The sequence below is a fragment of the Sarcophilus harrisii genome, chromosome 5 (genome assembly GCF_902635505.1).
Source record: "Sarcophilus harrisii chromosome 5, mSarHar1.11, whole genome shotgun sequence".
Taxonomy (NCBI): domain Eukaryota; kingdom Metazoa; phylum Chordata; class Mammalia; order Dasyuromorphia; family Dasyuridae; genus Sarcophilus; species Sarcophilus harrisii.
The window spans coordinates 285,223,809-285,249,331 of record NC_045430.1 but is presented as its reverse complement, the minus strand read 5'-3'; the positions used below and the strand labels follow the sequence as shown (position 1 = coordinate 285,249,331).

The window sequence follows — 25,523 nt, the reverse complement described above, 5'->3', positions numbered from 1 at the left end:
GATCAGTGTATGGTCAATTTGGCCACAGAGATGAGGATCAATCATGAAGACAGCTGAAATAAATGGCTTGGCCTGGCCCCAGGATGGTCAATGTGCCTTCTGCAAACCTGGCTGGAGTATGGAAGACTTACTAAAAGTCACTGAAATAATTTCCCACTACTGGATAGACCTTTATTAAATCTGAATGAATAGGTTGCTTCTGAATATTTACATTTCATTTTCCCCACTGTTGCACTCCTCATTTTCTTCCCAAACCTAAAGGTAGTTTTTCTACAGGAAGTTCTGGCATCTTCCAGATCTTTGATGGCTACTCCTCTTATTTTCTGTTCCTGGCAACCTGATTTTGCTCTAAACTTTACAGGACAAGAGTTATCTTCTAAAAAGCCAGATATCAATCATTATTCCTCACCAATGGCAATTCTTTCTCATTTAGGCACCTTTGATAATCTAGGTTGGAAGATCACCCCTTTGGCAAGATATTCTGGAAGATGAGACCAGCACCCAACAACATGGAAGAGGATTCTGTTCATCATTAATTAAAAGTAGCAAGGTATGAAAAGTGATTCCTGTTGACCCTTTTGCATCATTCTACGTACACCGATAGTCATCTATTGACTTCCATATATATGATCTCCCAAAGGTTAACTCGTCCTTCTGGAGGCAGGGCTTAAGGGAGGTATAAATTTGGATATCTCATACTAAACTGTGTGAACTCCAATGATTACTTAAATATTTCTTGCTTCTATGAGCTCTCTAAAGGTGTGAACACAAGCATTATTATCTATCAGCATTAGCAACCCATCACCCTGCAAGGATTCCCTCTAAGGTGTGAACCAATAAGCACTGTATCAATTCTATTGAGTTAACACCAGGACCCTGACATCACCCTTGAGTTTTCACCTTGTTTCAAGTTGAGTTGACACTAGGAATCCAACAATCCACTAAGCTACACTGTCATTATTATTTCACTCAGGACCCAGTGAAAAGACTTCTTTTGATTTTGAATCAAAAAGCTAGCTTACAGTCCCAGTTCCAGCACTCAAATCTGGATGACATTGAACATCTCATGGTACTTTATTAAACCTCAGATTCTTCATATATAAATGCACAAAATGCCACTCAATAATTAGTAAATACATGTGATGTGAAAGCACAATGGTGCTGGATAGCTCAATTAATTTGAGATTCAAAGCCTATCTCAGACTCTTCTTAAGTAAACTTTCAAGGTCAAACTATTGGTAATAATAATTTGGATAGGATGAGATAGTCAATGATGTCTGTCAAAGAAGGAAAATCTGAGCCAACTAAAGCTGCCAAACAATCAAATTGGCTGCTTTGAAAGGTCCTCAGTTCCCCTCTTCTAAGGTACTCAAACATAGCTTTGATAGATACTTGAATATGCTTCAGTGGGAATTCTTTTCTTAGATAGAATGGGGTGGATTGTAATCAACATCCTTTCTATCTCTCAAAAAAAATCTGCCAATATAACAAAAAGATTGCCTAAACTAATCTATATATTAAATGTCATCCCAATTAAATTGCCAAAACTTATTTTACTGAAATAAAAAAAAATAACAAAATTCATGTGGAAGGACAAAAATTCAAGAATAACAAAGTAATTAATGAAAAATGTAAAGGAAGGATTATCAGATTTTAAAATATTTTATAAGACAATGATTATATCAAAACTATCTGGTATTGGCTAAGAAATGAAATGGGAGATCAGTGGAACAGAGTATACAGACAATTTACATCAGCAAATAAATATAGTAACCTTGGATTTGACAAGTGTAAAGACAAGATTTTTAAATAAAATTCATGATTTGGAAAAACTATTGGGAAAAATGGAAAGTAGTATGGCAGAATTTGAGCACACATTACCTTATACCATTTTCCAAGATTGGATCAAAGCGAATATATAACCTAGGTAATGAAAGATATTACAATAAAATGTGAAGAATATGGAACATATTACTTATCTGACTTTTGGACAGGTGAACAATTTATGAACAGGCAAGAGAGAGAGAGAGCAGAGTGAGGTTTAAAAAGGATAATTTCAATTGTGTTGAATTAAAAAATATATTTTTTGTATAAATAAAACAAATGCAGCCAACATCAAAAGGAAAGCAGAGTGTTAAGGAAAAAATTTATAGACAGATTCTCAGATAAAATCTCATTTCTCACATAGATAAAGAATGTTGTCAAACCTATAACAATACAAGTCATTCCCCAATTTAAAAATTGTCAAATATAATCAAGCAGCTTTGAGATAAATCAAAACATTTTAAATATTCTACATTATTATCGATTAGAGAAATGCAAATAAAAACAACTTTAGGATATTATTTACACATATCAAATTGATTAAATGGTTAAGGTGGCAAATGTTGCAGGAGATGTGGAAAAAGAGGGAAACATTTATTGTTGGAAGAATGGCGAACTGATATAGCCATTTTGAATAGCAAGCTGGAACTATGCCCAAAGAGATATTAGACTTTTCACTTTTTGACTCAGTAATGTCATTATTTGTTTTATTTCCAAAGATGATTAAGGAAAAAGGAAAGGAGCATATGTATTCTAAAATATTTATAGTGGTTCTCTACATGGTGGCAAAAAACTGGCAATTGCAGAGGTGCCTTCAATTGGGGAATGGCTAAACAACTTTGTGATGGAATACTACTGTACTATGAGAAATGATGAGCTCAATGAACTTAGAAAAACATGGATAGGTTTGCACAAAATAAAGAAGAATGACATGAGGAGAGCCAGAAGAACTTTTTATGCAGTAACAGCAATATTATTTTAAGAAAAACTTTGAACAATTAAGTCATTTTGATGATTATAATGTGCCAATTAACTATGAAAAAAGATGCTATCTTCATTCACAGAAAGAACTAATGAAAAATATGTAATTTTACACATAAATACACATATATACATCTGATGATAGAGATCTCTAGAATGGGGGAGGACATGAAAGATATTTACATGATAACTTTATTATATATTTAAAAGGCATAGCAAGTTGTACATAATAGATCTGCAGTTTCATGTGCAATCATCTTTTTTTTCAATTCTATTTTGTTATGGAAATGCTTGTTTTATTTCTAAAGTTCAGACTTGGTCCTTTATCCACTGTATTTCAGTGGGTTGCTTCAAGTTCCAAAGCTTTTTGTATATTTGCTACAAATGATACTGAAGAAAACTGAATCTCTTCTGCCACCTATTCCCCACAGATGGTGAGGTGGCAGTTATATCTCATAGACATTCGTTCAGATGACATTGGCCAAGTCTTCTTGGAATTGGAGCATATTCTAGGTAACTATGCATTCTTAACAAACAGTTACCAAAGCCAAGGCAGACAGAGATGGCAATTTTGTTTTCCTCCTGGAGTTTTAATACATACTAGGAAAATTCCCTTATCTTCCTCATGTCTCAGAATCTGATAGAATAAAGGCTAATGTCTGGTCTGTTTCTTTGCTCACAAGTGCCTTGCATTTCCAGGAACAAGCAATAGGGTACTGCCTTGCAGATGAGTCAGAATCTCTCTGGACAGTCTGAATCACATTAATCACCTGTTTCTTACAGTCTCTCATAATCTATGAACTAAGAGGATCCTTAAAAGCCATCTAATCCGACTCATATTTGAACAAGTATCTTGGATCTTAATGACCCCTCTGAGGAGGGCCAAATGACATCCAGTTGAAGAACTTTAGGCAGCCCAGCACCTCAAGTTTATTGAAATGCCAACTAGTTGCATGCATCCATAAAACTTTTGGGAATTAAAGGCAAGGCTTTCAATGATAATAACATGCTTGGTATTTATACAAGCAGCTTAAAATCTGAAAAAGAAACTTTATAAACACATCATATTTAATTCTTAGAACAATCATCCCATGTAAGTGCGATTATCATCCCAATTTTATAGAGGGGGAAACTGTCTTTCACAAAGAGGAAGTAGTTGGCCCAAGGTCACAGTCATACAAAATATCTAAGCAAAGTGCCTTTACTGGATGGACTATGATCTGTTTTGGAATCCTTCACACCATCACACACTGTAAATGCTTAATAAATATTTGTTAATTTCAAGCCTGATTTGGACCCCGGTTTCCTGGTTCCAATGGCATCATTCTATATATTACACACAACATTGTATCTTTGTTGACTTGACAAATCCATTTATTTTTGTTCAAGGATTATACAAAATGTAAAAAAAAAAATGAGCTGGACTCAATACTCTGATACTCTAAGAAAGTGCTTAGTCTTGCCTTATTCACCAAGAAGAAGAAAAATGTGTGCAGAAGTCAGCTGCTGATTTCAGTTGGTTAGGGAATTCATTTGCTCCCAGAGAAGTTACATTAGCATGCTATCCCGTTTCTCCTAATGTATCCAGATGTAAGAAATTTAATTTTTGTTTTAAATATAGTAAACATTCTAGTCTAAGGACGGAGTGTCTGCCAAATACTAACCTCAGCTCTTTTGATTTTTTGCTTTGAGTATGAAAAAAGTCTGAAAGTACATAAAACTAACTATTTTGCTTTCAAATATTTTATTTTATTTGCTGAATTGTATCATATTTTGAAGTGGCAAGTCCCTGTCAGGCCAAGTGCCCATAGAATAAAGAGGGAGCCTAAGGGACTTTCTTCTGGGATGGCAAATTAAGAAAATGCTCACTCTGTTGCCACTTCCCTTCTGATGGATTTAGTAAACGTCTCTGAAAAGGGGATTGTATTTCCATTTCAACTACAGTTTCCAACTTGAATATATTAGTATTATAGAGAAATTCAGAAATTCAATCAGTACTTTATGCCATTCTCAGCATCAATGGGCTCTTGGTGTATATGGGATATTGGCTTTTTAATGCCAAATGCCTCTGGGGGGAGGGGGGATAGATCCTGTTTAGAATGTTTAGTTATTTCTCCCAAGCATACGATCATTGCGTCTAATCTTATATTGCTCTGGATTTTATGCCTTCATTATATCTCTTCCCAGATATGTAAGGACATACATATATACATGCATACACACACACACACACACACACACACACACACAACACAGATATACCAGAGAGTACTCTGGTGTTAATGGTGTTTCATATATTGGACTGGGAGCACCTTGAGAGTAGACACTGTCTTTATCCTTGGATTCCCCCAAAATAGTGTCAGATACAGAGTAAGAGCTTAATAAATGATTATGGTCTAACTTATATGTATGGGGGAGTGGGGGAAAGAGAGAGAAAAAGACAAAAACAGAGACAGAGAGAGAGAGACAGAGAGACAGAGACAGAGAGAGGAAGAGAAAGATAGGGACTGAAAGACAGAGGCAGAGAATAAAGACATTCAGAGACAGAGAGCAAGACAGAGACAGAGACAGAGAAAGAGATGATATTTCAAGGTTGTTTTAAATTGCATTTTTTCCAATCAATGATTTAGAACACTTTTGTATGACTACAGATTGTTTTGATTTGTCTGTTCATATTCTGTTGACCATTTATAAATTAAGGAATTGTTATAGACTTGACAAAGTTCATCCAGACAATACATTGCTTTTCAGAGACAGGGTTTGTACCTTTTTGAGATATTTCATATTTTCTTCTATTTTTTCATTCTTTTGAATTTCTGTGGTTGTTTCTTGATGTCTTTAGGAGTTATAAGCTTCTAATTACACAATTTTAATTCTTAAGAAATTATTTTCTTTATTGATCTTTTGTGCCTTTTTTGTATTTAGCCAACTTTTTTTTAGTGAGTTCTTTTCTTATGTGAATTTTTATATTTATTTTTCCATTGGGAAATTTTCTTTCTCATTAATCACTCATATTTTATGTCACAGAGGCAAGGGACTGAAAATATTTACCAAATACTTGTATACTTTCATCTCTTCTTTGGCAAAGTCAAATATAAAATAATGTGAAAATAATGATTATGAAATGAATAATGAAATGAAATGAAAATGAATGATAATAATTTTTACTTTTCATTGAAAAAGGAGGAATAATTTTAATAGAATCTATATGTTTATTTCAATGAATCAGTGATCTGATTTTGGAGGTGACTCCTCCCCCACACACACATGTACACACATCAGGATAGGGTTGAATGAATTAATGCCTTCTTGCTATTGTGGCTCTCTTACATATCTTTCCACATATCCTCCATTAGCTTTCTAGGGACCTTGGGCTAGGACTGAGCATTATCTACCTATCAATGGCACATTTGAAATGCTCCATTTCCCCTCACCTTCTAGATATGATGTCCTACTAGCCTTTGCTCATTATGCATGTCTTTGATAATGTCTTTCATATAACTTTTTTCCCCTTTTTTAGTGCAGGATTTCTTAGTACTTATAGTCTATATGTTTCATGATTCCCATTGTCCTTCAGGAGATCCATATTTTATTTCCTTGGATGTTGCCATTTTGTGATTCATAGTTATAGATCTTCAGAGGAAGGTTATTGGTGTTAAAATTTATTGGCATATGGGTATGTGTGTGTACTTATAATCTTCCTTGAGAAAACATATAACTATAAATATTATGATATATTCACAATATGCATACATATATGTATGTATACATGTGTATATGAACATGTACATATATGCATGCATATGCAGACAGAGAGAGAGAGAGAGAGAGAGAGAATGAGAATATAGATGTAAATGTTGATGCATTGACCAAATAGATTTGGTCTGCCAAAGAATATTGTCGACAAAAGCCACTTCTTCCCCACTCATATTTTCATAAGGCATCCCTTTGATGCATGAGTAAAATATTCTTTACACAGTTTTTTCCACAATTGAGAACATAGACAGATGGATTGCAAGTTATTTATATTTTCTTGCTAGCCTTTTTGGAGAGGAACCACATCAGTAATTTTTCTCAAAAGTTTTAGTATTACAGATTCATAAAATCTTTATGTTGGAAGGGACCAAAGCAGAAATCTAGTTGTACTCATATTTGATAGGTTTGTCCTCACTATAATATCTGCAATAAGTGGTCATCCAGTCTTATTTTAAAGATCTCCAAGGAAGAAAATAAAAACAAAGCCCACCAAACAGCATCATGTGAGACAGCTTCTTCTACTTTGAAAGTTCTATTTGTTATGATAACATCCCCCCATCTTTCACATAAAGCTTAAATTTTCATCTTCATTTTCTGTTTTTCTCCTTGTTCTTACATCTGGGGCCAAGTAGAAGGAGTTAGTTGTTGCTTCCACATTGCGATCATTTAAACATTTGATCATTCTTCATCTGGCACTGACTCAAAGTTCTTCACCATTCTGTTTTTCTTCCTCTTGGTATCCTTGAGTTTATCAATGCCCTTTTTAAACAAGGACATTTAGAACCACAAAAAATTTTCCCAGAGGTAGTGTGACAAGAGCCAATATGCAATGGACTTATCATTGTCTTTGTTTTTGTAAAATATCTAGAGAGTTAATCCCTCAATTTTCTCACAGTTCTAATGCTTTCATACTTAAGTGGGTCCATCTATTCTTCCCATCTTTGGTTTCAGGAGTGCCATGAATGATACCTCTAGCAGTACATTGGGACTTAAAAGCGAAATCCCAATGTGATGACACCTCATTTTATTGAGGGACAGAGTAACTTAAAGTACCTATTTGAGTCTTTCTTTCCAATCCTCCACAAAATAAACAAACAAAACAAAACTGTGCTTTTGTTTTTATTCTTTGATGTTCTGTCTTAATTGGTCTTATGCTTATCTCACTGTAAGTTAAACAAAGAACTGAGAAGAGAGATGCTTTGGATTTATACACACTCCTAACTGGGAAAACCAAAAGAAAGTTTACAAAAGAAGCACCATTGTGGCTCAACTAAATCAAACATAAATCATTGCAATATCCAGGGATCTCTAAGTTTCTTCTAGCTTTATGGCTTATGATTCTAACATTCTTTCAGGGTTGGGCAGCTAGGTATTGCAGTGGATAAAGCAGCCCTGAAGTCAAGAGGATGTGAGTTCAAATTTGGCCTCAGACACTTAATATATTGCTAGGAGAAAAAAAAAATCTGTCAGGGTATTCCCAAAAATGATGTCACAGAATTTTTCAAACTTCCTTATTTAGGCTTTAGTAATTTACATACAAGTCTATCATCTGTAGTTGTTATTTGCTTTCATTTTATATCTGAGAGAATGATGCATAAATAATAATTGAATTGAAAGTTAGGGGGAGGAAAGTTTTTCTGTCTTTATTGAGTTTGTATTAGATCCTCCATTTTGGGGAAGGGCCTCAGAGCAGTCATCACACGTTCTCTGGACTAAATCTTGTTCATTTCTCTGGCTACCTTTTTATTTTATTTTATTTGTTAAAGCTTCTTAATTTTCAAAACATATGCATATATAATTTTCAGCATTAACCCTTGTAAAGCCTTATGTTCCAATTTCTCCCTCTTTCCACCACTCCCTCTCCTAGATGGCAAGTAATCCAAATTTTATGTTAAATCCAGTATACGCATACATATTTACACAATTAGCTTGCTGCACAAGAAAAGTCAAATCAAAAAGGAAAAAAAAAAAAAGAGAAATTAAATTGCTAGCAAACAACAACAAAAAGAGTGAGAATGCTATATTGTGACTCACACTCCATTCTCACAGTCCTCTCTCTGGGTGTTGATGGCTCTCTTCATCACAAATCATTGAAACTGGCCTGGATCATCTCATTTTGAAAAGAGCCACATCCATCAAAACTGATCATCTTGTTGTTGCCATATACAATAATCTTCTGGTTCTGTTCATTTCACTCTGCATCAGTTCATGTAAGTCTCTCCAGGTCTCTCTGAACTCATCCTGCTGATCATTTCAATGATAATATTCCATAATACTCCACAATAATATTCCATAACATTTATATACCATAACTTATTCAGCCATTCTCCAACTGATAGGCAGTTCTCTACAAAAAGGGCTGCTACAAACATATTTGCACAGGTGGGTTCCAAAGATTTCTTTGGGATATAAGCCTAGTAGAAATATTGCTGGTCAAAAGGTATGCACAGTTTGATAACTTTTTGAGCATAGTTTCAAATTGCTCTCCAGAATGGTTGGATCACTTCACAACTCCACCAATAATTTATTAGTGTCTCTGTGTAGCTTTTTTCCCATTCTCTACTCCCTTTTTCTTGTGTTTTCTTTTACTATTAGAATGCAAGGACATTGAGGGCAAGGACTGCTTCCTTTTTTGTTTCTGTTTGTGTCATTAGTTCTTAGCACAGTACCTAGGACATGAGAACAATTAAATAAATACTTGTTGAATGACTGAGTAACTGTGATTGAATCCTATCTTGTACTGGTGCCATGTGACCCCAAGCAAATTACTTATCTCCTCTCAGTCAGTTTCTTCACATGAAAAATGAAGAGTACTAAAATAAGATGATATCTCAAGGTGAAGATAAAAAAAAAAAAGATAAATAGATAAAGGGAGCTAAATTATATAAAAGGAGCGATATTGGTTTTAATTGTGGCTTGGGAAGATGGATCTTTGTCTTGTATTGTTACTATTTCTTCTGCAATTTTTTTAAATTTTCTGAACAGTTTTTCTTGGATGCACCCTATCTATTACCTCTCTCTGTTCTCAAATCTCTGAACAAAGGCAAATCATCTTTTTGATGGGTACTTCTGGCTTCTCTCCACTCTCTGATCTCAATCTAGTTATGAACTTACTGATAAACCATCAGGACTTACAGAATGAAGTTTCTTTGCATTAATCTTCAACTCTTTAAGTGTTAGAAGGTTTCACATCATTAATGTTAATGTTAGTTTACAACAATTTTGACATTTATAGCTTAGATATAAAAATCCCAATGACCGGCTAAATGGGGCTGAAGGGTCTTTAATTTGCTATCAAATTGTTTTGTCTTTTCCTTCCAATAGCAGTACATATTTTTGCAGTGCCTTTTGCTATATATCAGTGGTCACAGCAGGGTATAAAAGACAATCTTAATAGAAACACACACCTGAAGTCAAATTTTTTGAAGTGTATTTTGGGGTGCAGTTGGTTCATCCTTATTCTCCCATGTGTGGGAATAGCACCAATGCAAGCTCTCATGGTGCTTTCTGTTGGAGTACATACTTTAAGACTTTCCATTAAAACCCAGTTACTAACATGAATAAGTCATTTGATGAAAGTTGGGAAGAATAATCTCAGACCAAAGCATGTATCAAGGATGGTAAGGATCAGACCAAAGAACTTATCCCTACCTAGCAATTTCCAGGACTGTGATGGTCTAGTGATCATACACTTGTGATACTTTCTTTCCATCTTTAACTTTGACCTCAAAATCCAGCGCATGACTTCTAGCAGTGATTTTTTTTTTCAGTCAAAGAATATGGATATTTTAGAAGCTTTCTTTGAATAATTCCTAATTGCTTTTTAAAAATGATTGGCTCAATTTTCATCTTCATTAATAATGAATTAGTATGCCTGTCTTTCCATAACCCCTCCATTATTGACTCTCTTGTGCCACCTTTTATAGTTTTCTAAGCATAAAGCAAAATCTCAGACTTAATTTGATTCGACCCTTCGTTATTATTAGTGGTTTAGCACATTTTCATAGAGTTGCTAATGATTCCCAATTCTTATGTTGAGAATTGTTTGTTTCTCATACAATTGTTAACTTGTATGTCATATACTTGATTTGGGGCTTATCTATTTGCATTAATTCAGTGCATATTATCTTATATATTTTTTTAGTTGATATCTTACATGTCACTTTTTAGAGATATTTTTGTATTCAATACAGTTGAATGATTCTCTGCTGCTAGTTAGACTTTTTAGAGAGATTTTTATCAGTTGAATGATTCTCTGTTCCTACTTAGTTAATTTTCTTCATAAAATATTTTTAATTTATTGTTATTTTATTAAAATAATTAAAAATAAATAATTTTTAAAATTTTACTAAATACAATATTTTATATGTTCTTACCATCTCTTTTCCAGGCTTGATTGAGAATTTACTTTTTAACATTAGGTCTGGCAGTTCTATCTCCTATTTGCCTCACTTTTTCTTTTCTCTCTTTCTCATTTCATAGTGACCTTTAATAGTCTGGGGGTAGATCCATTTAGAAATTCCTTTCAACTCTATTTAATTAAATACCTACTATGTCCCATGGACTGTTGTAGTCATGGGAACACACAAATTAAAAAAAAAAAACTAGTTTATAAAGAGCTAATGTGATAGAAGAACAGGAAGTTTGACATGTGGATGTAGCTGCTTCAGGAAAAAAAGACAGTAAATTTGTGGGGGAAGGATCAGGGAACCTTATGAGATAAGAAAAGACTTTGTGCTGGAGGGACTCTGGAGCTGATGGAAAGGAGCTGGAGATTCCAAAACTGTAGAGATGAGAAGGGAGTGCATTCTAGGCAAGGAATGTTCAAAAGCACTGAAGTGGGAAAAAACCATATTGTATAGAAGGAACCCATGGGCACTGGAAACCACATATGGACACTCTTTTGCTACATTCGAACTTCTGTTAGATTGAAGAATAATCTGAATAAATGAAAGCAAGCTCAGTTGGTAATAACATTAATGAAGCTCACAGTTACATAGTACATTAAGGTTTAAAAAGAGCTTTGCAGATTTTCTCTAATTGAATTGTTCATCAAAACAACCTTGTGAGGTTAGGAGCTACTATTATCCCTATTTCACAGATGAGGATATAAGTTCTGTGCTTTTCCCATCACACATTTGGTCTATATCTGAGGCTAGATTTGAACTTGGGTTTTTCTGAGGCCATTTTTAGTATTCTATTTACTATGCAATTGAGCTGCCACAAACAATAATAATGTGACTTCATGTCTTCAATTATCCTTTCTTGAATTGGCAGGATAGCTTATGATGCGAGGCTGACTAAGACATCTCTCTGTAAGAATTAACATGAAGAAACAAGGGAAAATAATTAAAGGACCACATGGCTCCTCACTGCCCAATGATTTCTTTCTCCCCCATCTGTTCTCATCACTAGCTCATCAAACTATTGGTCAATGCTGTTGAATAATGTAGAGTTTCTGCCATATCCACTCTATATCAACCCATACCATTCCCTCTCTGTAGTAAACTGCTCAGAAAGCAGCCCCTATCTTATTATCTGATCCCCCCTCCCATTTACCTTAAAAAGATATTTAGGGTCATCAACTGCTGCCCAATTCAGGGGTTTTCAGAGATAAAGGGCTGGGAAGACTTTCTTTAGGTTAGACTCAGTACTAGTTCACGGCAGCCCTTTAACTTCGAACTCTCAACCTCCTGAAGACTTGAGTACATGGACTCTAGCTCATTGATTAGTAACAACCAATTACCTTCATTTGTCTCCTTTCCCTTGACTTTGGTGGGATCTTAACCATTCACATTCTTCCCTGGGGTCCAAGATCAGAATCTGGGAGAAAATCTTCCCAACAGAAAACACACACACAAAAAAATCATTGATATTCCATTTTTCTTCTCTTTTAAGACAGTCAGGATTGAGTCTTAGGCTATCCAAAGATTCTGGAATTGTATATTCCTTTGTTTTTTATGACCTTCTGTGATTTGATATCACTTGTCTCATTCAATAAAATGCACTGCATACAGTAGCCAGTTACCATTCATTGGTGATCAACTCTGAAAAACAGCTGAATATGGCAGCCAACTATGCTTCCTTATGATATCAAATATCAATGAGTGTAGGGCGGGTGAGAAGAAGGGAGATAAGATCATGAAGATTGTCTAGGGAGCAAATAAGATCTTTGTTGAACAAGATACTTTATGTGATCTATAAAATGAGGGAAATGTGTAAAATCTCCCATTGTTGCCCCTTTCCCCCCACATACCTACACACACACACACACACACACACACACACACTCATTTCAACTTTCAAATTTTTTTTTCAATAATTAGTAACATTCCCTTGCCATTTTAAATCAACATATAGAAACAGTGAATACTGAACACACATATATGCAACTCTTAAATCTTTTTCAATAATTAATACATTCCCTTGACCATTTTAAATCAACATATAACAGCACTGAATACTGAATACACACACACACACACACACACACACACACACACACAGCAATATATACTGACAAGTACAAACCCACCCTTCTTTGACTACAAAGAATTGTTTCTCTTTATCTGATTAACTTTGTCAATTATTCCATCAAGGGAGATTCTTTTTTCAGAAATGATGAATGGAAGGGGAATCAAAAATGTATAACCCCAAACAAGGCCTGGCTTGCCTCTGAGCCCCGTGGTGCATTACCTTAGAGGAGACAATTTAGCCGCCTACAAGAAATGTTTAAAATTAGGCCCTCCCACCTATTCCCCTGCTGGTAGGAAGCAAAGGAGGGGAATGGAATTTAATCACAAAACCCCAGGCCTCTGCTTTTTTCACACAAATGTCTGTGCCCGACCACAAGCCCTAGGAAACAATCCTTTTCTTCTTTATTTGGTTCCACTTACTAAGTAGCAACAATTAGCCTAGGCATGGTGAAATATGTGTCTGAACAGTGGGAACCATGCTCTCAAAAAAAGTCAGGTTTATTTAAGTCCAAAAAAAGTGAGAGATAAATGCACATCTGAAAAAGCAGAAGTGGGGACAGTATACTCCGAAGTGAAGATTCTCCAGGAAAGGATCTGGAACAAAAACAAATAAAAACAAACTCTGTTGGAAACATAACACATTTCCATCTCAGGGAAACAGCTTCCCCTTACCCCCAGCTAAATGTAAGTAGAACAGGATGTAGAGTGGGTGGTCCCATGCCAAGGTCTGCTTAGACCTGTCAGGGATTATTTTCCTGCCCTTCTGGTCACCTACAAGCTTTATAAGTTCAGCCAGCAGGATGTGCATCGCCAGCAGACTGTAGATGATAAAAAGATGGAGAGGAGCACATGAGTTTGATATCAGGGAAGGCAACAGGTGCACAGGCTCTCAGGGCTCTTTCAACTCTGCCACCTAATTGTACTGAAGGTCTAGAAATATGGTCCTGTGTTGCTCTATCCTACCACCCAAGTACATTGATAAGCTTCTTAGTCTATGTAAGAATAAGAGCTGGGAACATGCTGAATTTTATTTGGAATATTGTGTAAGCCTGTCATTAATACCAAGTTTATGGCATTCATAAACTTTCTTTTACTTTGGAAAAAAAAATCTTTGCATGTTTCCTCTAGGTTATGCTTCAGGGCAGCCCTTAATTTCAGAATTCAAGATCCTAGAGGTCTAGAAGTAGGTCTTGGTGTGGAGGAAGTCTAAAATTTGGTCACAAGGGTGAGTGATGGAAAATGAATAAAATCATTCTCATTGGAGTTTTAAAGTGAAGGGACAGGAGTGACCAACATCTTTCTGCTAATCACTTTTGGGATATCAGATCTTTAGAACGTCCAGCATGAAAATCAGATAGCCAAAGGAGGCAGTCCAAAGAGGGCAAGAACTCCTTCCAGCTGATATAGTCTATAAAGGAGTTTTGCATTATTACAAATGTAGGTGAACATTGTGAACCATGACTCAAATCTGGACAAAGAGGGCTTGGGATGAAGATTTCAGGAAGTAGAAAGCGTGGAAATAAAGAGTGATCACCAATTTTTTTTTCAAGAGCCGAGCTCTGAATTGGCATTCAACATCAGTGGGGTGTTAAGTTAGTTTATTTTGGGAGTGAGCACACCATCAGAGGTGCATTCAGGACCTTTTGATTTATATTCTTTCAGGGTTTCAAAATATGGAAGTGATTTGCAGAGCTAGATGGAAATTAGTACTTTTCTAGTGCTTGTATACTGGAATAAAATACTGACAATTCCCTATCAAATCACCTATTATCATTCTAGACAGATAAAGCCTTCACAAATATAATCTGGGCAAATCAAGTACAATCAGACCCAGAAATTTAGCATATTTTGATTGTAGACTATGCTGAGAAATTTGGAATTGTTAAATGTATTATACAATTTGCTGCTAATTCAGAAAGTTACTCCCAAATCAAGCCAAGGCCATAATCTAATGTAGATTCACCTCAACTTGAAACAGCATATGAAAAGCATATGCTTTTTTTATTTCCTGCCCCATCGTTGTGTTTATTTTTCATTGTGACCCAGTCAGATACAACCAGTTCTAGACAACAGTTTTAAATAAAATAATAACAAAAGTGGTAAAAGAACCCTCTTTCTCATAATTATTTGTTTCTTTTTCACAAATGGAAGAATGGGTGTCTCCACAGACCATGCTTAAATAGAAATGCCCATGAGTAAAATATGTGGTCAAGAAACACAAGGAGAAATGTTGTGAAGATGACTATAGTGAGTGTCCAATGTGGAGCATTGGAATCCATCCATTCTGCTCCTTCTTCCCTGTTAGAAAGGGGCTGGGTTGAAATGTTCTCAGTAGGTGTATGTGTGTGTTTATAAGATATGACATCTACTTTAGGCACTACCTTTTCTTCCCTGCATTGCCTCTCCTTTTTGGAGATTTAATCAGCCACACACTGGCACAAAAATTAGTTCTTGTTTTTTTTTTCCTATTTTTTTTTATTCTAGAGGCGATGCTTTAGTTCTCAGGTCCACAGGCTCTTTTTGTCGATTAGTTTATAAAGTTTATACTAAAAGAAAAGTTATTGATGTAATCATAACAGCTCAGAGTTCCCAAGTAGAAACATTAATATTGTTCATTAGAAGTTTGGATCTCTTCCCTAAATCTTGTGAATGTTCAGTTAATCCCTGGCTTTTATATATTTGAGACAATAGTAAATTGTAGGAAATGTTGGTAAACAAGGGAGCAGGAAAATTACAAGTTCTGCTGCTTGACAAACACAGAGAAGGAAAGTTGGGGCAAAGCGTACTTTTTATAATTCTCCTCAGCCTGTGAATAAGTGGTTTCTAAATGAAGCATTAGTCTGAAACTTCTGCTCTATGACACCTACAACAAATTGGATCTCTTCTTTCTCAGTCACAGCTGAGCCTGAATTTCAGGTTCTCCTTTGGTCTACTGCCTCTGTAGCATGGATCTTTTCAAATTTATTTCATTAGGTCTCAGGAAGGGAAGAGGATCCATCTCCTTTGATGATGCAGCTGCTAAGTATACTTTTTAGTTTGTTCTCTTGCAGACTCTGCGGCTTTAATTAATAACTGAGAGATATGACTAAAGCACATCACCCAACTCAGAGATTCTGAGTACATACTGCTCTCATGTCTGAGAGAAAATGACTGTCCCCTTGAACCACAAACCATGAGGTAAGACAATCCCCTATTACAGTATTACAATATGATCCTAGTTTAGATTTCTCTGGAAAAGTTTGCATAAGCTACTTTTGTCTCATACCTTAATTTTAAAAAATTAGAAAAATGAAGCCCAAAGAATTTAAATGACCTTACCATCATCATATAGACAGAAAGAGAAAACAGTTTGTCCCAATGTATCAGGGCATAGAAATAAAGCAGATATATGTCCACAGCATATATGTGAGGTCCAATTTTATAGAAAACATGTGTCAAAAATGCAGCGTGGAAGAAGCCACAACTCTAGAATTCTTCATGGATGCCAGGATAATGTGGAAATGCCATGATCATCATGATGAACAGTTTTGTAGCTAGGTATTATGATTCTGTTGCCCTCTCCCTCTTTTTCTCTCTTCTAGATTACATGTGAGGTGCTGTCTATTCCCTCCTAAGAGAAGACTGTGGTCTCAGCCATTCAAGATCCTAGAGGTCTAGAAGTAGATCTTGGTGTGGAGGAAGTCTAAAATTTGGTCACAAGGGTGAGTGATAGAAAATGAATAAAATGATTCTCATTGGAGTTTTAAAATTTTAATTTAATTTAAAAAATTAGTTACTTACCTTAACTCTTACTTTACACCCATTCTTACCTTAACCCCAGGTCTATGGTAAAGGATCCAATGGATTCACATTTTAGTAGTCTGAGATCTCACATAACAATGCAAAAGAGAGGCAAAGAACTGTTAGTTTTGTTCCCTCTTTACTTAGAAGGATCTTATCAGTTCCCAGATTATTCACCCAAGTCAGTCTCCTATATCCTGCACATTTAGCTCACTTATGTGACTATGAAAATGTATTTCAAATGACCTCCCACCTCACATTCACCTTTTAAAATCCTTAACTTCAATTAAAGCAGGATCAAGTGCTTCTTCTTGCATAAGGTTTTTGATGGTTTCTTCTCCCTATTCAGGTAACTGAGACTTTATCCCAAGTATTTTTAAAAACATATTTTGATTTTTTTTTTACTTAATGTCTCATCTCTCCCCATTTACATGAAAAAAAATTAACATCCATTTCTTAAAACTTTGAGTTCCAAATTTTCTTTTATCTTCCTCCTCTCTCCAAAACATTTTGTAACTCCCCAAAACTTTCCAATTATTAGGGAAATTAGAAGGAATATACATATACAGAAGGCATGGGTATAAATTGAACATGATGGGACAATTATCTAAAATTAAAATTAAGGTGTGATAGAGAGGAAGGAACTGAAAGAAGAATAAAGGGAGAAGTAGAATGAAGTAAATTTTCTGCCATTAAAGAGGTACAACAAGAGCTTTTGTAGAGGACAGGAATATGAGAAACATGGAGGAGACTTTGTTTTTTTTTTTTTTTTTTTATTTAATAGCCTTTAATTTACAGGATATATACATGGGTAACTTTACAGCATTAACAATTGCCAAACCTCTTGTTCCAATTTTTCACCTCTTACCCCCACCCTCCCTAAATGGCAGGATGACCAGTAGATGTTAAATATATTAAAATATAACTTAGATACACAATAAGTATACATGACAAAACATTATTTTGCTGTACAAAAGAATCAGACTCTGAATTATTGTACAATTAGCTTTGAAGGAAATCAAAGATGCAGGTGTGCATAAATATAGGGACTGGGAATTCAATGTAATGGTTTTTAGTCATCTCCCAGAGTTCTTTTTCTGGGTATAGTTAGTTCAGTTCATTACTGCTCCATTAGAAATGATTTGGTTGATCTTGTTGCTGAGGATGGCCTGATCCATCAGGACTAGTCATCATCTAGTATTGTTGTTGAAGTATATAATGATCTCCTGGTCCTGCTCATTTCACTTAGCATCAGTTCGTGTAAGTCTCTCAGGCCTTTCTGAAATCATCCTGTTGGTCATTTCTTACAGAACAGTAATATTCCATAATTTTCATATACCACAATTTATTCAGCCATTCTCCAACTGATGGACATCCATTCAGTTTCCAGTTTCTAGCCACTACAAAAGGGCTGCCACAAACATTCGTGCACATACAGGTCCCTTTCCTTCTTTATAATCTCTTTGGGATATAATCCCAGTAGTAACACTGCTGGATCAAAGGGTATGCACAGTTTGATAACTTTTGAGCATAGTTCCAAACTACTCTCAAAATGGTTGGATTCGTTCACAACTCCACCAACAATGAATCAATGTCCCAGTTTTCCCACATCCCTCCAACAATCATCATTATTTTTCCTGTCATCTTAGCCAATCTGACAGGTGTGTAGTGGTATCTTAGAGTTGTCTTAATTTGCATTTCTCTGATTAATAATGACTTGGAGCATCTTTTCATATGACTAGAAATAGTTTCAATTTCTTCATCTGAGAATTGTCTGTTCATATCCTTTGACCATTTTTCAATTGGAGAATGGCTTGATTTTTTATAAATTAGAGTTAATTCTCTATATATTTTGGAAATGAGGCCTTTATCAGAACCTTTGACTGTAAAAATATTTTCCCAGTTTATTGCTTCCCTTCTAATCTTGTCTGCATTAGTTTTGTTTGTACAAAAACTTTTCAGTTTGGTATAATCGAAATTTTCTATTTTGTGATCAGTAATGATCTCTAGTTCTGCTTTGGTCATAAAAACCTTCCCCTTCCACAGGTCTGAGAGGTAAACTATCCTATGTTCCTCTAATTTATTAATAATTTCATTCTTTATGCCTAGGTCATGAACCCATTTTGACCTTATCTTGGTGTACGGCGTTAAGTATGGATCAATGCCTAGTTTCTGCCATATTAGTTTCCAATTTTCCCAGCAATTTTTATCAAACAGTAAGTTCTTATCCCAACATGGAGGAGACTTTGAATCTTACTCATTAGAATTAGATGAAAGAGAGAATAACATACAAACTCACTCTTTTGCTTCTGATCCATGCCTCTTTAAATCAATCCCCCCTTTTACCATATCCCTTTTTCTTATCCCATTCTCTCCTACTTTCTTGTTAGGTAAAATAGATTTCTATTCCCAACTCTGTGTGTGTGTGTGTGTGTGTGTGTGTGTGTGCATACACATGTGTGTGTATGTCTGTGTATCTCTCTGTGTCTGTGTCTGTGTGTGTATTCTTCCCTCTTTGAACCAGTTTAAATGAAAGTGAGATTTGAATATTGCCTGTTCCCCTGCCATCTCTTCCTCCATTGTAAAAATTTTTCTTTGTGGAACTCTTTTTCCGGAGATAATTCCCTCCAATATTTGTCTCAGTTCCCTCTTCTTCTAGTACATGCTTCTTTCTCAGCTTTCTATCATTCATATGGAAATATGGATAGGAAATATGGATCATTAATATCAGATAAAGTCAAACTTAAAATATACAATATTGATACAACTTATATATAATATATTTCTCTAGATTGAAATTTTAAGTTTGACTTTATCTGAGATTAATGATTATTACTATCACCTACTTTTTTGGTAATAAATTCTACTCCTGATCATTATTGTTATGTTTGTGTATATCTCTTATTTCCTATCTTTACTAACTCCTCTAATTTGGTTCTACTCCTTAATTTCCTTTGCTATTATTAATCTTCCCCCAGTACTAGTAGGAACTCTACCTTATATCCCCTTACCATTCTTTCTCCCTCTCTTTATCCCATTCCCATAATGGCACACCTTTGCCTCACTACTAATCTATGTATCCTTCTATACTCCACCTTATTCTATTCCATTCCCCTTGTTTCTTTATATATATATTTAGGGTGCTATATATGCATAGATATATATGTGTGTGTGTGTTTGTATATGTGTGATATATGTATGTGTATTGTTCCCCATTTAACCCATTCCTCATTTGAGTAGGCTTTCATAACTATCAGCCTTTATCCCCTATTTAATCCCTTTTTGTCAGTTCTTGCTCTTGCATGTCATTTGTATAGCATATTTACTAGTTTTCCCTTTTCCTAAATATTGTTGCTTTGTAGTATCACATAATATTTGGTTCTTCCCTAATTTTTCTTTTAAATGACACAATTACTAATGTCAATCTTAGATATATGGTTTACATTTTTACATATAGAACATAAATATTTTTTCTTTATTGAGATCTTTGGAATTATTCTTTGATGTTAAGTCTTATATATTTAATTTTCTATTGAATTTAGGTTTAAGTACCTTTTCTTAAAGTTAATTGATTTTGTCTGATAAGCCATGGAAGCACATGAGTAGTGACTAGTGAATTACTGTATTAACACAGACACACAATCCAAGGGAGATTAGTAGTAAGCTTCTCTCTGGGGAATTGATGCTTTGGTGTGAGTGCGAGTTGGGAATTTATCCTTAAAATTAATTTTATATATATATATATATATATAAATTAATCTGTGGAAGATGATTCTTCCCTTTTTCATATTTTCATCACTAAATGGGAAATTCCAAAATCTTTAGTTACAACTAGTTAAATTTGAGATATATATATATATATATTATATATCTTTAACCTTCAGTGATTTTTTTACAAGTCATCATTTATTCTCTTTATGCCTCCTTGCACTTTTATTTCTAGTTACTTATATCTTTACTTGAATACATACTAAATATATTCAGTCTTTTCTAGTATTAGGTCTTTGTTTCTTCCATGTATCCTTCATATAACCCAATACAATGCTCCCTCCTCAATTTGCTTTGATGCTATTTTTATTTCCTCATAAGGGAATGAAGTATTAGAGCCCACATATGGTTCCCTTGTCATCAATGATAAAAAGATAGGCTTTCATAAGATGAAAAGGGCAGTTTTCACAAATGATGTTGTTATAAAGGACCAATCAATCAATAAGTATATAGAAATGCTGACATATCTATTTCATTTATTTTATCTGTGTGTTGTCATTCCAGGCTCATCTAAAAATGCTCTTGGGATAATCTGGTTTAGATTATGTTTGTGACAGGACATCTGTTCACTTGCTTTCTCCATCCATTTCTCTTTAGAGTTCCAGGGGTAAGAGTACTTGGAAACATATGTCAACATCTTCCACAAAATTATAAATTAGATAATATGTTAATAATACCATATTACCAATAAACTAATAATTTACTGCTAATACTCTTATTTATAATATTATTGATATTAACAAACAGCATTTACTAACAATAGACTAATATGAGTTTATCCATTTTTATTCTTGACTGCAACATTAAATTTGTTAAGGAATCTTTTTTTATGATGTCATTTTTTATGTTCTTTTAGCCTCTTTGTTATCATGATTGCTTTATATGAATTAAGCTTTTCCAGGAAATATGATTATATCCTTTACATTGTCTTAACCATTTCCCTAATTTTGTCATCATTTACTTATTCGAATAATCCCAACAGTAGCTGTTGTAAAGATACAAAATATCTTCTTTTTAATCCTTTATTCTAATCTCGTGTAATTTTTGATCTATGAATGAATGACTAAATCTGAATATAGACAGAAAGTTTATTCAGAAAAGATACAGAGTGATAATCATATATATGCATATGCACACATATACACATCCATACTTATATTGTTGCATACACATATATATGCCCAAAATATATTTACATATATGTAATCAAGAATGGTTCTTTTATTGAAGAAATATGTTATGCCATATAGATGCAAGGCTTCTACACAGTGGTCAAACTTTAAATTCTTTCATTTCTTTATCCTAAAGAAATAAAAAAATCACTTTTCTCCTCTCCCTCACAATGATAAATTGTCTCCATATCTCAAGTAATACATTGACTTATTTTAGAGGATTTTGTTAAGGAACTTCTCTATTATATAGAATTTCTCTATCTCTTCATCTTTAGCAACAAAGCTAAGCATAAATGCTATCATTATGTTCTTTATTTTTTTTCTCATTAACATGATATGAGTAGCATAAAATAACAACACCAGGTGTCTGTATACATTCTTTTTTTTCTTATCATGATGTTTATAGCAGCATTTTGTTTTAGTAACTAACAACTGAAAACATGGAATAACAGAAAAACAGAATTTGAGTTCTTTAGTGGCCATATGATTCAATATATAAAGAGAATTTCCCCAAAACAAGTTAACGCTTATCAATATTGGGAAAACGAAAATCAGTTGTAGTTTTTGGATTCAGTGATATACTACAGCTCTCTGAGAAATAACCACTTTGAAGAATATAGAAAAAAAAATTAGTTTTGATCCAAACTGATCCAAAGTGAAATAAGTAGGTAAGAAATCTTTTAATCTATTCCCATAAAATGAAGACTTCTAGAAATAAATGACCAATCAAAGGAAAGGATAACAAGGTCAAATGAATTTTCAGGCATGGCAAGGATATAGAGATGAAAATTCTTTGGTATAAGATGGAAACAAATGCGTGTTTAGATGAGAAGGCTACTTTGAATGATGAAGAAAAATGTCCAAAAAATCATGAGTGGATCCCAGATATAAAATGAGGATTGGATATGCCTGGTCTTGAGCCTTCCTTAAAATGGATATTTGGGCATAAAGAAACCTATAAGGAAGAGGGGGCTACAGGAGGGGTAAAATATTCTTGTAGAAAAAGGATGGATGAGCTTGGAGTATTATATCAATAGGTTAAGCTATAATAAAATTATCTAATATTCATATAATTAGGATGATAAATAGCTAATGTTTCTATAGTGCACATTATGTGGCAGATTCTATACTAGGTACTTTCCAAATACCATTTTATTTGATTCTCATCAAAACCTGAGGAATACATGGTATTATTTCTATAAACAAAGTATATAAAGAAGAAAACTGAAATAAATAGTTAAATGACTTGCCCAACATAACACAGCCAGTAAGTGTCTAAGGACAATATGGAAATCATATCTTCCAGCTTCCAGGATCAGAACTCCATTCACTGATCCATTTAATTGTTTCTTATAAAATTTCAAATGTTTAGATGATCATTTTGTTGATTTTGGAAATGATATACAAACAAGCCATGAATGCCTTAAGTTCAGTATTTTAGAATTAAAGACTTGGAAAAATTTTGGAGACTGAATCTTGTCCAGATTGATTTCATGCGTGTGTCTTACTCTGAATAATATTCACTTCTTTTTTTATTAAAGCTTTTTATTTACAAAACATATGTATGGGTAATTTTTCAACATTGATCCTTGACCCCATCCCTTAATCCTTACCTACAATTATCTGTATACACCAAACATAAAGCCAGCAAAGAACTGCAAGAAGGGCCATTTTTCCAAACATATGCTAATAGAGTAATTAGCCTTAAGTGCTCGGTTGTCTGATTCAAGCACAACTTTTAAGAGTTTCAGTCCTTTACAGGGTTCATCACATACTAGATTGGTATATTCATTGAATATTTTGTTCTATGAACATAAACTATTCTACTGATCAATTGTTCTATTCCTTAGCCAGTACCAAATGGTTTTGACAACCACTGCTTTATAATATGGTTTTAGATCTGGTACAGCTAGGCCACTTTCATTTGTTTTTCTTTCCATTAATCCCTTGAAATTCTTGACCTTTTGTTCTTGCAGATGAATTGTGTTGTTATTTTTTTCTAGTTCAGTAAAATAGTTTCTTGGAATTTGATTGGTATAACACTAAATATATATATTAGTTTAGGTAGTATTGTCATCTTCATTATATTCACTCAACCAATACAAGAGCATTTGCTATATTTCCAATTGTTTAGATCTGACTTTATTTGTGTGGAAAGTGTTTTGTAGTTTTACTCATATAGTTCCTGTCTTTTCCTTGGTAGAGAGATTCCCAAATATTTTATTCTATCAACAGTTATTTTAAATGGAATTTATCTTTGTATTTCTTGCTGTTGGATTTTGTTAGTGATGTATAAAAAATGCTAATGATTTTGTTAGTGATGTATAAAAAATTCTGATGATTTATGTGGATTTATTTTGTATCCTGCAACTTTGCTAAAGTTGTGGATTACTTCTAATAGTTTTTTAATTGATTCTCTAGGATTCCCTAAATATACTATCATAACGTCTGCAAAGAACAGTAATTTGGCTTCCTCATTACCTACTCTGAATCCTTTAATCTCTTTTATCATCTCTTATTGCCAAAGCTAGCATTTCTAATACAATAGTGAATAGTAATGGTGATAGTGGGCAACCTTGTTTCACCCTTGATCTTATTGGGAATGGTTTCAGTTTATCCCTATTACATATGATGGTTTTAAATAGATGCTACTGACTATAACATTCACTTCTACAACACCAGAAGCAAATGATTGTGCACCTTCACACATTTTTCAATGCCATCAGGAAATTTCCCAAGATAGTCTATTGCATCTTGGAAAAGCTTGAAATATTCACAGCCTCTTTTGTTTGCTTATTTTGCTTTGCTTTTCCTGTTGTTATTTTTTTTAAGGTTTTCTCCTCATATTCTTAGACTTCTTTACACTGAAGATCTATGGTTTCTTTCTCTATCCTCTGATACCAATAAATTACAAAAGTAATCACTTTCCACATAATAGTTTTTTGAAATACTTTTCTAGATTGCCAATGTGTCCCATGTTGTCTCTCTTCTTTCCTCCTGACTAAACACTCATTGTGCTTTCAAATTATCATCTTCTGGACATATTCAAGATTTTCAATATATTTCTTGAATGATAGTATTCATACCTAAACAAGCACTCAAGTTCAAATGCTCTTTCAGTCACATACTAGATTTGTGGCCTTTTTAAATTATCATTCTTGATCTCAATTTCTTCATTCATAAAATGAGAATTATTACTGAATCTATATCATAAGGCTATTATGAGGCCCAAATGAGGGTTAGCATTAGTACGCTGTAGATATTAAAGTGGTCTATAAATGATACCTTTAAAAAAAATAATGATCACTAATTTTGACCATCAATTTTTTCTTGAATATTTAATTTTCATGTAACTCCTCAGCCATATCAGAAGCCATGTGATCCAACTTCTCCCTGAGAAGAATTTCCAGTATAGATTAGTTTAGAATTTTTTTCATATTAATGAATTTGTGCTGAGATTCACTGATTTCTACTTCTCTTTCTAAGGTAAAGATTAATTTTTTCTTTGAGGAATGATTTCTAGGATTGTTTCACAGGCATAACTCACTGATTCATTTATTGTCTGTAGACTTTATGTCCTTCCTGTTTTGTGGTGAAAGACTATAAATACTTTTGATTTATGCCTTAATATCTATTCAGAATGGCTTAGAAGATTTTGTTTTGTTTTATTTTTGTATGTGTCTGTGTGTCTGTGTGTGTATGTGTTTATCTGTGTTATTATCTACATTATGTAATTTAAGTCTTTTGATCTGTCATGTTCTTCTGG

General features: G+C 34.0%; 1 long non-coding RNA gene across 3 annotated transcripts in view; it reads left to right on the top strand.

Annotated features, from left to right (window-relative positions):
• The window catches only part of LOC116419644, a 97,399-nt gene extending 80,629 nt beyond the window's left edge, over nt 1-16,770 (top strand). Inside the window, exons 3-5 of one of the 3 annotated variants that reach the window (XR_004229908.1) lie at nt 434-550; nt 16,088-16,214; nt 16,619-16,770. This is a non-coding gene — a long non-coding RNA (uncharacterized LOC116419644). Of the gene's footprint in view, nt 1-433; nt 551-3,236; nt 3,462-16,087; nt 16,215-16,618 lie in introns of those variants that run through there. The other 2 variants (XR_004229910.1, XR_004229909.1) reach the window with 2 other exon arrangements.
• Nucleotides 16,771-25,523: the final 8,753 nt, after the last annotated feature.